The sequence below is a fragment of the Triturus cristatus genome, chromosome 1_2 (assembly GCF_964204655.1).
Source record: "Triturus cristatus chromosome 1_2, aTriCri1.1, whole genome shotgun sequence".
Classification (NCBI taxonomy): domain Eukaryota; kingdom Metazoa; phylum Chordata; class Amphibia; order Caudata; family Salamandridae; genus Triturus; species Triturus cristatus.
In genome coordinates this window covers 217,808,084-217,822,568 of record NC_140580.1, presented here as the reverse complement: position 1 = coordinate 217,822,568, position 14,485 = coordinate 217,808,084, and positions in this window count along the sequence as shown.

The following is a 14,485-nucleotide window of genomic DNA, read 5'->3' as shown; positions in this document are numbered from 1 at the left end:
AGAGAGATCATTTTGTCTAGTGGAAGTTTTGATTCATGAAAAGGTAGCTCAGAGGGTTAATGTGCCTGCTGCAAAGAACAAGTACCATACAGATTGTGAGAAGTTGGCCTGGTATATGCTGTCCACTAGTTATAGTGGGCACCTTGTACCAGTCCAAACAACCCCTATTGATGATAGGTTTAAAGACAACCTTTATTGAAAGCTATCCTAATGGTAGCTATGGAGAGCAGCCTTCAGGCTAAGTCTTGAAGGAGTGTAAAGCAGCTTGGTTTACCAGATTATAACCTCTTGAATTACTAAATGAAAGAAGATCCACACAAGGTATATATAAAATATATGTATTTATTTCTAAACACTCACTACTAATCTCTTTATGAGATTAGAGTCCAAGATACACAATAATACAGTTCTAAAACGACAGTAAATAGCACAATATACAATGGGCCCTAGGGGCGGACCAAACCATGTATTAAGAAAGTGGTATAAGAACCACAACTTGACTAGACACAGTGCCTAAAGCATGTAGAATCGCTGGGACCCCAAGGAACCACCCAAGGTAGTGACACAGGAGACCCATGGGGGACGCGTGCAGTGTGAGAACACAGGCGCGAGCCCCGTACTATTTTATGGGAAAGTCGCGGTTGGAATTTTAGAAGTTAAAGACACTTAGAAGAGGACGTTGAGCAAACCCCTTTAGACTTAGGGGGTTCTAGGGCCTCCACCCACGGGAGCACCGGAGTACTCGAGTTACCTCACCCAGGGAAGCCAGGTGCATAGGTGTCAAATGGTGTCGGGGATCGTCGTTGATTTCAATGGCGATCTGCTGCAAAGTGCTGCTGCCGGGAAGGAGAAAAGTGTCCGGTGTGATCCAAGCCTGGATCGAAGATCAGAAGAACCTGAAAGCAGAGGGGACAGAGTCTGGGTCACTTGCCAGTGACCAGGGGCACGGTAGACGAAAGCCCACCGATGTTGGGTGATTCAGGTGCGAAGAGGCGAAGCTTGACTCTGCAGCCATGAGGACCAGAAGCTGGATTTGAGCTGTCCCACAAAGGATGTCGAGTGCTGCGGTGTCGGTGCTCGTATTGAACACAACTAGCCTTGGCAACAGCAACCCACGCAGGAAGAGAAAAGATGCTTCGGTGCTGACCAGCAAGGTCCTGGGGACTTCCCAAGCAATGGAGAGACAGGGCACGTCTGGAGCAATCAGGTAAGCCTAATTAGAGGTAAAGTTGCCTTCACAGTGACCCACCAGTCGACGGACAAGGGATCGCAAAGGGACCTCGAGAGGAAACACAAAGGGCCAGCTCACGGAACACTCGTGGAGTGTAGGCAGGCAATCTTCAGTGCAAATGCTACTTGGGGTCAGGGCTATAAGTAATCCAAAGCTCAGCTGCAGGAGTTGTTGGAAAGCTGATGCTTCTGCAAAGTGACGTGGTGTCCAGGGGTTTGGTTTGCACGGTCGCCATGAGGGATACGGGCCTCAGACTTGCTGTGGGCACTGATCGACCTCTAAGACCACGGAAAACCACCTCCTTTGTTGCAAAATTCTTCGGAGTCTGGCGGGAGCTTCGGAGCTGCAAACGGGTCAGATGTGTCTTAGGTGCCTGCCTTGCAGGGGAGTAACTCCTTTACTCCAAGGGAGATTCTTAACTCATCTAGTTCAGTGTAGATCATCATAGTTCCAGGATTCAGTATCAGAGTGTAATCTAAAGTCCTGTAGCCAGGGGTTCCTTTCTTATACCCACGGAAGTGGTTTGAGACTTACTCTGGGTCCCAACCTATGGGAGGGTCAGGAAAGAGGGGTGGCTACACCCATCTCCTTTGTCCAGTTTCATGCCAGAGCAGGGGCTGGTAGCCCCTGCAACCGGTTTGAGCTGGACTATGCACAGGGACACCAAATGTGCCCCCAGTGCTGAACTTCAAAGCACTCTTCGAGTGCACCCACCCAGCCCCAATACACTAAAGCATTTCTGGGAGGTGGTGACACCTCCCTGTGACAGGAAACCTATTGTCCAGGCCTCCCCTGCCGGAGTTTCGTCCAGCAGCAGAAGGGCAGACTCGTGTCTGTGGCTGGCAGCATCCATTTTGTGATGCCAGGGCTCTGTTAGCTGTCATGTCTCTCCCTCTAGAAGGGTGGGATCATACTCCCACACCAGTTACTGGTGTGGGGGTATGATTCCAAAGTGTTTGACACCAAATACAACATGTTTCCGTGCAGCCATCCCAAAGTTAGCATTTACCGTTTGGTTACAATGCACTTAAGAGTCTATGGTTTGGCTGCATCACAAACAACCCCAGAATAAAGGTTCCGAAGGCTGCAGAGGGGCTCTGCTCATGCATGGGCACCCTTTCACATAAAACCCAGCACCCTGCCTTCAGGATTGGTAAGACCTGCTGTGGTACTGTAAAATTCGGAACCACATTGGAGGCATGGCCCCACCATGCCTATTTTGGTGTCAACGAACCGCAAATGACAAAAGCGGTATGTACAAGTGTTTTCGTCATGTTTCACTGATGAATTCACTGTGTATACGATACTACATATTGTATCCGTGGGTTCCATTTTACAATAGTAGCCATTTTGTGGTTGCCCTCACATAGGCTGCGCTCTAAGGCCATGCCTAGGCCTAAAGGACACGTACACCTTCTGTGACTTCTCTGTGACCTGTGCAAACTGACTCCGCTGCCCGAGGTCAATCCTGTCCGGCCAGTTCCTATTACCCGCGGCCTAATGTGATTAGCATCAGGGCTCACACATCATAAAGTCGTTGTTCCCACACGATCTCTGACTAAGCTATTTCACACCTGACTCTGTTTCCTACTTTATGGCTTGTTTTACGAGCAGGAGGTGCCCGTGTTATTGGGGTCTGCTGATATCTGATGAGGGTTCTGAGCCTTGCTGGGTTAAATGATAGTGGGCTGAACGAGCTGAAATGTGGGATTGTCATCATAACTCTGTTCCTTCTTTGAAGCGAAAATATGTGAATGACCACTTGTAAAACAGGGGCGGTGTTGCCCAAAGCGTAATATTCTGTATAAAAGAGAAGACTGGTTTTTGTTCTGGAGACTGCCTCGTTCAGTTGCTAAGGCTTCTGTGTGACGTAGTCTCACTCAATTGAGTTTAATAAAGATGTCTTTTTCATATTTCAGCTTCTTTTGCCAAGTTCTTTGTTATATTACCATGAGAATGAAAATCAGCAGTACCTCAAAGGGCGGCCAACGTCGGGCTCATCAGCTAAGTGACTTTCTGCGGTGTGGAAGTGATCTTGTCAGGAGACTGAAATCTACTGAGGAGGGCAGAACAGGATTCTAGCAAGAAGGTACTCTGTGCGCAGGGATTCTGGAGATTCTTTGATTCTGCAGCCCAGTATATTTCTGATCTTCCTGATTTTGATCCTCCATTTGCTGTCACTCCTGACTGAGAACCCTTTTTGGCATGCGTATTATAAAAGACCGTTAGGTCATGTAGAACTTGACAGTTAGAATTTGGATTAGTAAAAGTAGGAGTTAAGTATAAGTGGGTCGCTCCCAGTCCTTTGCTTCTTTGGGTCTTTTATTTGGTTATCACAATTACCAAAGCCGAGGGGTTGGTTTCTTGGTTTTTGATTTGGTCATTGCAATTACCATAGCCAAGGGTCTCGTATATTTGCGAGTGTATTGGTAGAGATACCCCTTGAAGTTTGAAGCTAGATTAGTGAGCTATAAAATGCCTGATCTTAGCAAATTTGGAAATGTAGCTTTGGAACTTTGAAATTTGTGTTGGCCAACTTTTGGTTTGTATAGGTTTGGATATGCGAATTGCAATTTGTGTAGGCAGGTAATGAGGAGATATTTCTCCATTTGGTTTAGTTGAACGGTGCACGTACGAAAAATACCTTAAGCACCATTTTGATTATAATACTTGCGTTTTCCGCAGTATTTTTGGCATGTCTGTTTGTAAGATCACATGGTAAAATGTGTTGCTTTTTTGGAAGGTACCATAGTGTGGGAAATATCTAAATAGGTTAGATTTAAAAACATATTTCTTCCTTGGTGATTTTGTATCCCCAGGGAATTAAAATATGACATAATACAAAACAAGGATACTTTGTTCTGCGCAGTTTTATGAATAAAGATATGCAGAACGATTTTGTTTGGTGTTCTGCTAGGCAAAGCTAGTGAATTGAGCACATTCACTACTTCTTGGAGATACATCAGTCTGTTGGGCTGTTTATGCAGTCTTTTGGAACACTATTGAGAAGCGTTTCTTGTAAATATGACTTACAACTATTATTTGCAAATGGTTTGGTTCAAGTGTAGTCTGTGAGCTGTTCTTTATTTCTGTCCTGAGTATTGATTTGTAAATCAACTGTGTGTTTAAATGTCTATGTGGTTTTCCCATTAGTGCAACTTCTGTAAGTAAATTGCGACGGCGCTAAAGCGCGCTGTATTGTGTGTTTGACCCCTTTCTGTTTATGTCTGAAATGAGCTCAATATGTGTTTGTGGGTCTTTTGATGTTTTCAGTCTGTTAAGTAAAATGTTGGTTAATTAATATCAAGTAGAACCTTAGAAAAAAACTCCAGAAATGAACCGTGTGATGTGCTAAAATAGCTATATGTTGCTCTTTAATTTATAGAATGAGCAATTGTGCACATATACCAAACTGCCGTTAAATGCTTAAAGGATAAAATTAGAAAACACATTCAATAAATATAAATAAGGCTCTAAAAACGAAATTATCTATTTTTGCAAAAATAAATAAATTTACAGCGTTTTTCTTAGATGCATTGTATTAGATGTTCACAGGCAAACTTTTCAGCTGCAGTATATTTGATAGGAATGTTCATTCAGCCAGCACTTTCCCAGTTAAACACGGGTGGAATTTTGCATATAACCGTCCTTTTAAATGAAAGTGGCGCAAAAATGTGACGCGTTTCAAGTTGGGCTTATGCGCTTAGGCTTGTGAGTTAATGTGTCCAAAATGATAGGCAAGGGATGCAGCTTGCTTTTTATATGTGGAATTATCACAAAAACGAATAAGTGGTTGTGTTTTTTTTAAAGAAACATTTAACATGGAAAAATTATTTTTTTTAAAAATAAGTGCTTTTCAAAATCGTTTTTTAATATTTATAAAGCTTAATACTCATACTATGACCTCCTAGCATTAAAATTTGATTTGAGTTGTGATGCATCACTAAAATGACAAGCACTCGTGTGTACAATTTTCCTTTAGCGCAGGCGCAAACAAGCTCATTTTTATAAAGTATAAGTTCTTATTTCCAATGCCTGACTCATGGGTTATGTAATAGACATTCTGGTAATGCATATTATGCAAGAAAATTGTAGGATATTCGTTTTTTAATGCCTAAAATATCAAAGTCGAATTTGGGTAAAAGCACTGTTTAAACTGCATTTTCTTTCATTCAGAGTACTTTTTAAAGTGTCTCAGGCTTCAGTAAATGCATACAATTAGGTTTGATATATATTTACAGGTTGTGCCTTCTTATGATTCAATGAGTCAATGTGCCAGTACAACGGCTTGTTTTAATATCAGCGTTGAAGGTTCTAACTTCAGCTGGGCCTACTGAAAAGTTCATTAATTTAAGGTTGATGAAATGTGTACCATTGCATAAGATTGCAACGAGCATTTATTCTAAAAACTGGTATGTGTGTTATTAAGTTTTGTGAATTATTCACAGTAAATGTAGTTTAATAATCTGGGAATAGAGATAATTTTTTTAGCGCCTACAAAGGAGAAATTATTTTTCAAAATAGAGTAAATTATTGCAAGTTAGGAGGAATTAGAAAGGCCTTCTGGCTTTGACAAATTCAGAGTGGCAGAAGCTGGGGGCTAGGAGAGCTGCAGAGGCTGGCTCAAGTCACGCAGCTGGGATGTATGACGTTACAACGCACACTTTTACAACGCATGCACTTACAACGCATTTTTTACAACGCATAATCCATTACAACGCATGACATTACAACGCATGACACTACAACGCATTTTTAAAAAATACCTTTACAACGCATTTCCATTACAACGCATACTACCTTTACAACACATACCATTACAACGCATAATATTAAATTACATTTAAGGTAAGTATTAGATAGTATAGGGGTAAAAGTTACTTTTCTAACTCCAGGGGGTGCAACAGTAGGGTAAGTGTTGGATAGTATAGGGGTAAAAATTACTATTCTAACTCCAGGGGGTGCAACAGTGGGGTAAGTGTTGGATAGTATAGGGGTAAAAATTACTATTCTAACTCCAGGGGGTGCAACAGTAGGGTAAGTGTTGGATAGTATAGGGGTAAAAATTACTATTCTAACTCCAGGGGGTGCAACAGTAGGGTAAGTGTTGGATAGTATAGGGGTAAAAATTACTATTCTAACTCCAGGGGGTGCAACAGTAGGGTAAGTGTTGGATAGTATAGGGGTAAAAATTACTATTCTAACTCCAGGGGGTGCAACAGTAGGGTAAGTGTTGGATAGTATAGGGGTAAAAATTACTATTCTAACTCCAGGGGGTGCAACAGTAGGGTAAGTGTTGGATAGTATAGGGGTAAAAATTACTATTCTAACTCCAGGGGGTGCAACAGTAGGGTAAGTGTTGGATAGTATAGGGGTAAAAATTACTATTCTAACTCCAGGGGGTGCAACAGTAGGGTAAGTGTTGGATAGTATAGGGGTAAAAATTACTATTCTAACTCCAGGGGGTGCAACAGTAGGGTAAGTGTTGGATAGTATAGGGGTAAAAATTACTATTCTAACTCCAGGGGGTGCAACAGTAGGGTAAGTGTTGGATAGTATAGGGGTAAAAATTACTATTCTAACTCCAGGGGGTGCATCAGTAGGGTAAGTGTTGGATAGTATAGGGGTAAAAATTACTATTCTAACTCCAGGGGGTGCAACAGTAGGGTAAGTGTTGGATAGTGTAGTGTAATATTATGCGTTGTAATGGTATGCGTTGTAATGGTAGTATGCGTTGTAATGGAATGCGTTGTAAAGGTAGTTTTTAAAAATGCGTTGTAGTGTCATGCGTTGTAATGTCATGCGTTGTAATGGATTATGCGTTGTAAAAAATGCGTTGTAAAGGTAGTGCGTTGTAAAAGTTGCGTTGTAAAGGTTGTTCCCCCGCTGCTGAGATGCTATCTTTAGTTTTCCCATAAACAATGGAGTAGGCTGCCAGTTGACATTTATGACCTTTTAAATTAGGGCCTTGTCTCTGTGGAATGCAGAATGACCTTGCTACACGGGCCTCTAAAGGTGGGGTTTCTGGTTTCTCCATAAGAACATCAATACAACTAAAGAACTTAATTCCAAAGGGAAAATATAGAAAAAGGGTTTCTTTGAAAGTCCAAACATTATGTTAAATGCTTTGCAGAACTGATACATTTGTGTCTCGCTCTAAAAAAAATAGAATGATGCCTGCTAGTTGCTTTTATTTGACAGGAAACGAAGTGTTGCATTAAGTCTTAGACAGAAAATAAGATGCAGCCCTTTTCTGAAATTTGAGGCTACATGCCTAAGTGAGAACGAATTGCCAATTAAGACTTCTTTTTCACAGTGGAAATTGTAGGTGCCAAATTAATATGGAGTGTCAGTGTAACGATTTTTACTTTTAGAAAGGTAAAACTACGGTGGCTTGATGTTGCAAGGACTGACAAGAGGGTAACAGTTAAGTAATGGAAATTTATTTTTGTGTATTTGGTCCTATCATGAATTGTTCTTGCTGGTCCTGTATGTTAGAAGAGAGACAGTAAAGTTATATTTGACAGCAGATTTCCATTGCCTGGTGATCTGCTGTCAAAAGGAGGGTAAGGATTTTAAACCTGACAAATTAAACAGGCCCAAATATTGGGTTTTGGGCTGCAGGTTTACAGTGCATAAAAGTACATGACATGGTGTTGTGTGTCACCGCTTATTCACATATGCTATTGTTTTGTCTATGCCTTTTGTGCTTGATATACAGCAAGTATATCTGATGGCTTGACGTTTTGTGCGTTTTTTTTTTTTTTTAATTATTATGCATGTTTTTGTTCTTTTTGTTGCTGCTTTTGATACTATTACAAGGTTACCTGTGTTGTGAGGGGATGGTCATGACGATGCCCATCGCTACGCAACAGTTGGTTGAACTTGTTCTGGTTACTAAATTCCACAGCTAATGATATTTCATGCTGTGAACATGAGACACAACACTTCACCAGTGCATGTCTATTTGGCTATAATGGTATTGAAGGAAAATAAAAGAGATATACAGGATCAAAGTGTGTCACCTGTAGTTAGTCACGTTACTGCCCCTTCCCTTAAAGGAACAGGCAGCCTTACATTTATGTATCCTTGATTGGACCTAAGGATGGAATTATAGATCTGTGACTCAAGGTGGCCTAATTTCTATATTACATTAGTTAATGATGTTCTGTTTTCTAAGTAGCATATGGCTTTTGTTCCTTAAAAGAAAAACCAGGTTTTCGTTTTTCCCTGAAGAAGGAACTGGAATATTGCCTAGGAGTATCGTATATGGTGTAGTCGCCAGCGGTAGAGTTAACATTTGTGTAACTTTGGCCTTTTGTGTATCACCCGCACTCTTGGTGTTGTGTCACATGCCTGACTATCACCCAAGTAAATTCTTGTTCTTCCTATAGATTTTTTTTTTCCCTTTTGTTGCTTCTCCCCTGACCGATGTCGCATCATGCTTAGTTATTGGGGATTTTAGTTGTGTCCTAGTTCCAATTCCCTTTTCCGTATTCCTTTCACCAGTCAGCCCATTTATTATTGAAGGTGTATTGTTCAGGTACACACTTCCAGACTGCAGTGATGTACCAGGGACCCCCATGTTATGTATAATTCCCTTTTGTATGGCCAGACTGGTTTTCAAGAATTTTCCTTAGGCCTGCTTCAATGTTTTCCAGCCTGACTGTCAGGGTAGCGATAGACTGGTTAACTGACTCAATATTATAGTAAGACAAGTTTTCCATAACAATAGGAGATATCTTACGTTTACCTTTTTTGAACATGACGAATTTTCAATGTCTATTTTTAATGTGGTTTTTACCCTTTTGTTCCTGCTGCTTTAATTTTTGGTGGGATCAGATGTGTTCTAATCATGCAAATATCAGGACCCTCTAGTTCTTGTCTTTTGTTTGCATATTTGACTATTAGCCTGTGTATTGCATATTGCACCTGATGTGAAAGTTTTCTACATGCCCATGATAATCTGTACCATGTGATTTCTCTATTGAGATGTTCTAGATAAGGAATTTAGGAACACCTAGATGTAATCATTGAGAAAAAAATGTGTTTGCCCCATTAGACAATGCCACCATATGTGAAGACATCCATTTAGATAGAATTCTCGTGTAGTTATCTACCCTTAGATGATGGAGGCTCTCACACGGAAACCCAATTGAAAAGATTAGAGACACTGTTTTGCCTACTGCCTTTATATTTGTATTGCTTTTTGAGAATGACAGTATATTCTAGACCAAAATTGTCCCATGGCGTGTGGCCACTCCTTTGAAGATCACAGGCCACATGTTTGCAGTCCCCTTGTTATACAATGAACTGTTTAAAGCATCACACTTGCTTCATCAGAAGGCGTTCAACATCAGAAAAGAAGGAGGAGCTGGTTTTGCCACAGAACCAGAATTTCAGTGCAAAAGGGCGCCTGTCATGTGCTGGTAACCTCTGACAGTGTGCAGTCCCTTGAGCCCCTTGGCCTGAGTTTTTGGCCACACACCCCCTTTTTTCCTTTGCTCCAATGGAAGTGCAGTGCACCGGCGGATCCAAGATTGACAAAAGGCACTACATTCTGGTGCCCATGAAAGAGCAGCCTGAGCGTCCTCTGACACTGAATGATGAGTGTTGGAGCCTGAGAATGGTCCCGAGTCTGCATGAGATGACCTGTGCCCTTGATCAATGGAGAGCACACTACCTGTAGTGCCTGCCGCAAAGGAGAGATACTGGTGCACTGCCTTGAGACATTGAGACTTTCGAGTGAGCTGTGGGTGTTTGCCAGGAGGGCACTCCAACTAAATAGTACTTCTCTCATGAAAGGCTTGAATGAAGAGGCCCATGCGAAAGAAAACAACAAAAGAAGATTTGATGGACAATAGAAGCCTGCCAGAGAGGCTTTTTGAACGGACTCTGGGCATAGTTGGTTTCACAAGAGGTTTCCGTGTGATTGTATAGACTAGGTGTTAGGAGAGTGATTGTTTTGCTGACATTGTTTTAAAGTACTATTCTGTTTAGTAAAAGCAGAATAAAGTCCATTTTCTGTGGAAAGAGTACCCCCTTTTCACCTTAGAGTATTGATGAGGGTCACCACTGTTTCACCTGAACATACAAGAATTACTGAAATGCATAGGAGCCCTAAAAATGTTACTAGATAATTTTGGGATTTGCTTTTTGCTCAGGGTTGTGAAAAATTAGTATTTCATTTGTAATAGTGGTCACTACTTTCTCCCTTCTTAATAACGTGTTTTCTAGTGTCTTTTTAAACATGACGTTGTCATTTATGGGTGGGATTGTTTTTCTCTACTCAATTGACTTCTGCACCCGCTTCCCAACCTATGTCTTTTCCTACTACTGTTTCTTTGCACTCTTTTCACCCTTTTCCTGAACATGAGCAGGTTGAAAGATCAGAATTCGTAAGCAATTCTTTTGTACAGCTTCTGCATCAACACCAGTTAGTAGTGAAGATCACTAATTGTTGGGTTTGAGATCTTATGCCACCTACTACAGATAGAGGTATTCCTTATTTTGTCCTGCCATATGTGGCCTTTGTGCTTCTTCATGTTCAAGGAGACCTGTCCAGAGAGAGTTACCAAGTACTAGGATTTTGCTCCATCAGCAACCTCTTGATGATTTGATGAATGTAAACCTGGAATCAGATTAGTATGAGTATAGTTATTGCCTATATAAGGGCAAAAGGAGGGTCTGTGGTACTGTAAAATTTGGAACCACATTGGAGGCATGGCCCCACCATGCCTATTTTGGTGTCAACGAACCGCAAATGACAAAAGCGGTATGTACAAGTGTTTTCGTCATGTTTCACTGATGAATTCACCGTGTATACGATACTACATATTGTATCCGTGGGTTCCATTTTACAATAGTAGCCATTTTGTGGTTGCCCTCACATAGGCTGCGCTCTATGGCCATGCCTAGGCCTAAAGGACACGTACACCTTCTGTGACTTCTCTGTGACCTGTGCAAACTGACTCCGCTGCCCGAGGTCAATCCTGTCCGGCCAGTTCCTATTACCCGCGGCCTAATGTGATTAGCATCAGGGCTCACACATCATAAAGTCCTTGTTCCCACACGATCTCTGACTAAGCTATTTCACACCTGACTCTGTTTCCTACTTTATGGCTTGTTTTACGAGCAGGAGGTGCCCGTGTTATTGGGGTCTGCTGATATCTGATGAGGGTTCTGAGCCTTGCTGGGTTAAATGATAGTGGGCGAACGAGCTGAAATGTGGGATTGTCATCATAACTCTGTTCCTTCTTTGAAGCGAAAATATGTGAATGACCACCTGTAAAACAGGGGCGGTGTTGCCCAAAGCGTAATATTCTGTATAAAAGAGAAGACTGGTTTTTGTTCTGGAGACTGCCTCGTTCAGTTGCTAAGGCTTCTGTGTGACGTAGTCTCACTCAATTGAGTTTAATAAAGATGTCTTTTTCATATTTCAGCTTATTTTGCCAAGTTCTTTGTTATATTACCATGAGAATGAAAATCAGCAGTACCTCACTGCCAAAGGGGTGACTGATAGGTTTATATGTGCAGTGATATGGAGAGATATAGTGAACCTATATCTCAGTATGGGATGCATGCACCACCTTACCCAGGCTGCAGTAGCAGATCTGTGGTGTCATTTTAGAAGGCTTCCCAGGGGTGGCACAATACATGCTGAAGCCCCTGGTAGGCCTCTGGGGTACCTATGCCCTTGGTACATAGTATACCATATACTAGGGACTTTAGAAGGGTACCCCAGAATCCAATCTGGAGTGTACCTATAGTACTTGTGATCAATTTAAGGGAGAAAACAGATAGGCTGGGGTCCTGAATAGCAGGATCCCAGCCAGACTAAGTCGAAAACCAGCCAAACACCAGGAAAAAAGTGGGGGCAACCATGCAGTCAGATTCCACCTTCCTACACAGATCACAAAGTGCACATAATGTAAATAGGTCAGTGGGCTACAGCTTTTGTCAGAGAGATACTTGTGTTACTTGCAGTTTATAAGTTAAAATCCTAACATACAACAGTGAGCTATTAACTTTCATCTAAGAGCTGCATACAAACTGCAATGTATAAATTAGAGCGTTATGTTTCTCCCCGTCTTTGATTATCCTAATGTTGCAAAAAGTGTTCTTTTGGACAGAAATCAATTCTGATTATTAAAGAGAACCCCCAACCATGGTATTACGTTTTAAAATTCTGAGTTTATGTTTCTCCAGACCAATCACTATTAAACTATACGGCCTAGTAGTATGGTTGTCATGTGACTCCTACACCATGCAGTCCTTAGTCTTGTGTAACATTTTCTATACAGTGATTTACACACATATTGATAGTCTCTGAGTAATGTGTGTGATGTAAAGTGCTCTGACACCCTACACTGGTATGAGTGGCGCTGTAAATCAAATTAAATGCATCTGAGAGAGAGTGTGGTTATGGAGACTTGAGGGGCACTGTTAAAGGGTGGTAGTGAGGGAATCAATGGCAGAGGTGGCCATTAGGGGGTAATAACAAACATTAATGCACAGGGCACCACCAGTGCTAAGACCAGCCCTGCCCTTGAGGCCAGTCTGCCTCACCCATAGTTAGCTCCATTGGCCTTGTTTCAGAATTAGTAGCTACAACTCACCAGGGATTGGCAATGCAGAGTTTACACGCTCACCAAACTAAGTTCACAAACTTCACAGTCTCTCTGCTTCATTCACATTCATTCACAAGCACTTTTAACATGTGCTGCTTGCTGTGGGGCCACTGGAATTAAATATGCAGCAAAGGAGGACACAATTATGCCACAGTGTTGACTAAATGATGCATTTAAAAAAAAGGCTGCAGCGTAATGCAGTATATTTTCTGATATTTTATTATTTTGACATGTGTACACATGCTAACAGTCTTTGGAAAGATTTTGCCTTATTAGTACCAGTGTAACATACAAATGCAACAGTGAGAAAGGTGATCAGTCAAGCTTTGCAATAAGCCATCTAACCGCATCTTGAGGCCCTTGGATTGCCGTCAGGTTGTCCTTTTGTTCTTCTTTGTCGTCTTCCAGCCAGCAACTCGCCGGACCCGCTGCGCGGGTCCCGCAGCGCGCCAGACTATCGCGGGAGTTGCCAGAAGGGGCTGCCTGATACCTGGGGCGAGTGTATCCTGACCAGGGCTGCGAGCAGCGGGGACTCCATTGCCTAGGAGTCCCTGCGAGCCCAACCAGTCACACCTGGGCTGCTCTCCCTGACCGCCATGCCCCCCTGCCCACGGGAGTAAAAGCGGATTGTCAACCCTCCACCAGCGGGACACTAACCGCATCTTGAGGCCCTTGGATTGCCGTCGGGTTGTCCTTTTGTTCTTCTTTGTCGTCTTCCAGCCAGCAACTCGCCGGACCCGCTGCGCGGGTCCCGCAGCGCGCCAGACTATCGCGGGAGTTGCCAGAAGGGGCTGCCTGATACCTGGGGCGAGTGTATCCTGACCAGGGCTGCGAGCAGCGGGGACTCCATTGCCTAGGAGTCCCTGCGAGCCCAACCAGTCACACCTGGGCTGCTCTCCCTGACCGCCACGCCCCCACCGCTCATTATTTTCTCTACCTCAGGAGCGTAGTTCCCCGCTGCGCGGGAGCGCGCGGGAGCGCCCGGGGCTAAGCCCGGGCAAAGGGCGGGCCGTTTGAGGCCGTTCGAGGACGGGAGAGACCGGACCGGGCCATCTCTCTAACTTACATTCATCCGGAACTTACACTAAAATCGTACGTACTGTTACCTGACATTGCACCTGTGAGTTCCCAAAGATTCAGCTTTACTGACTATCTGTTTATATAAGACGTTAACTCCTTGTATTGGTCTAACAGGAACAATGGTCTTAACCAGAGGAAATAAAACCAAAGTATCGGGGGTGGGGGCAAGCTTTTAGGTCCCATAGACGACTTCATCACCAAGGCAAACTCATTCATAGACCAAAGTATTAGTCTGATGGAAGGTTGGGTGTCTTTGGATTTAGCTCTCGCTAAGAGATCCTCCATGGGCAACTTAGCGGATGCAAGAACCCCCGTAATAGACAACAACTCTGGGCGAAGGACGCTTTGTGAGGGTAGGCGTAGCCTACCAAACAATGTGGACCTGTCGGCCTCCCAGCTTTCCGATCTCCAGATAAGCTCAGACTTAGAAAAGACATCAGAGCTGTTACCCCAAATCACACCGGATGAAACAAGGCGAGCAAGAGGGAGGAGGGAGGGCGCTATAAGGAAAAGAAAGAATGATCTGAAAAATTCCATCCCCAAT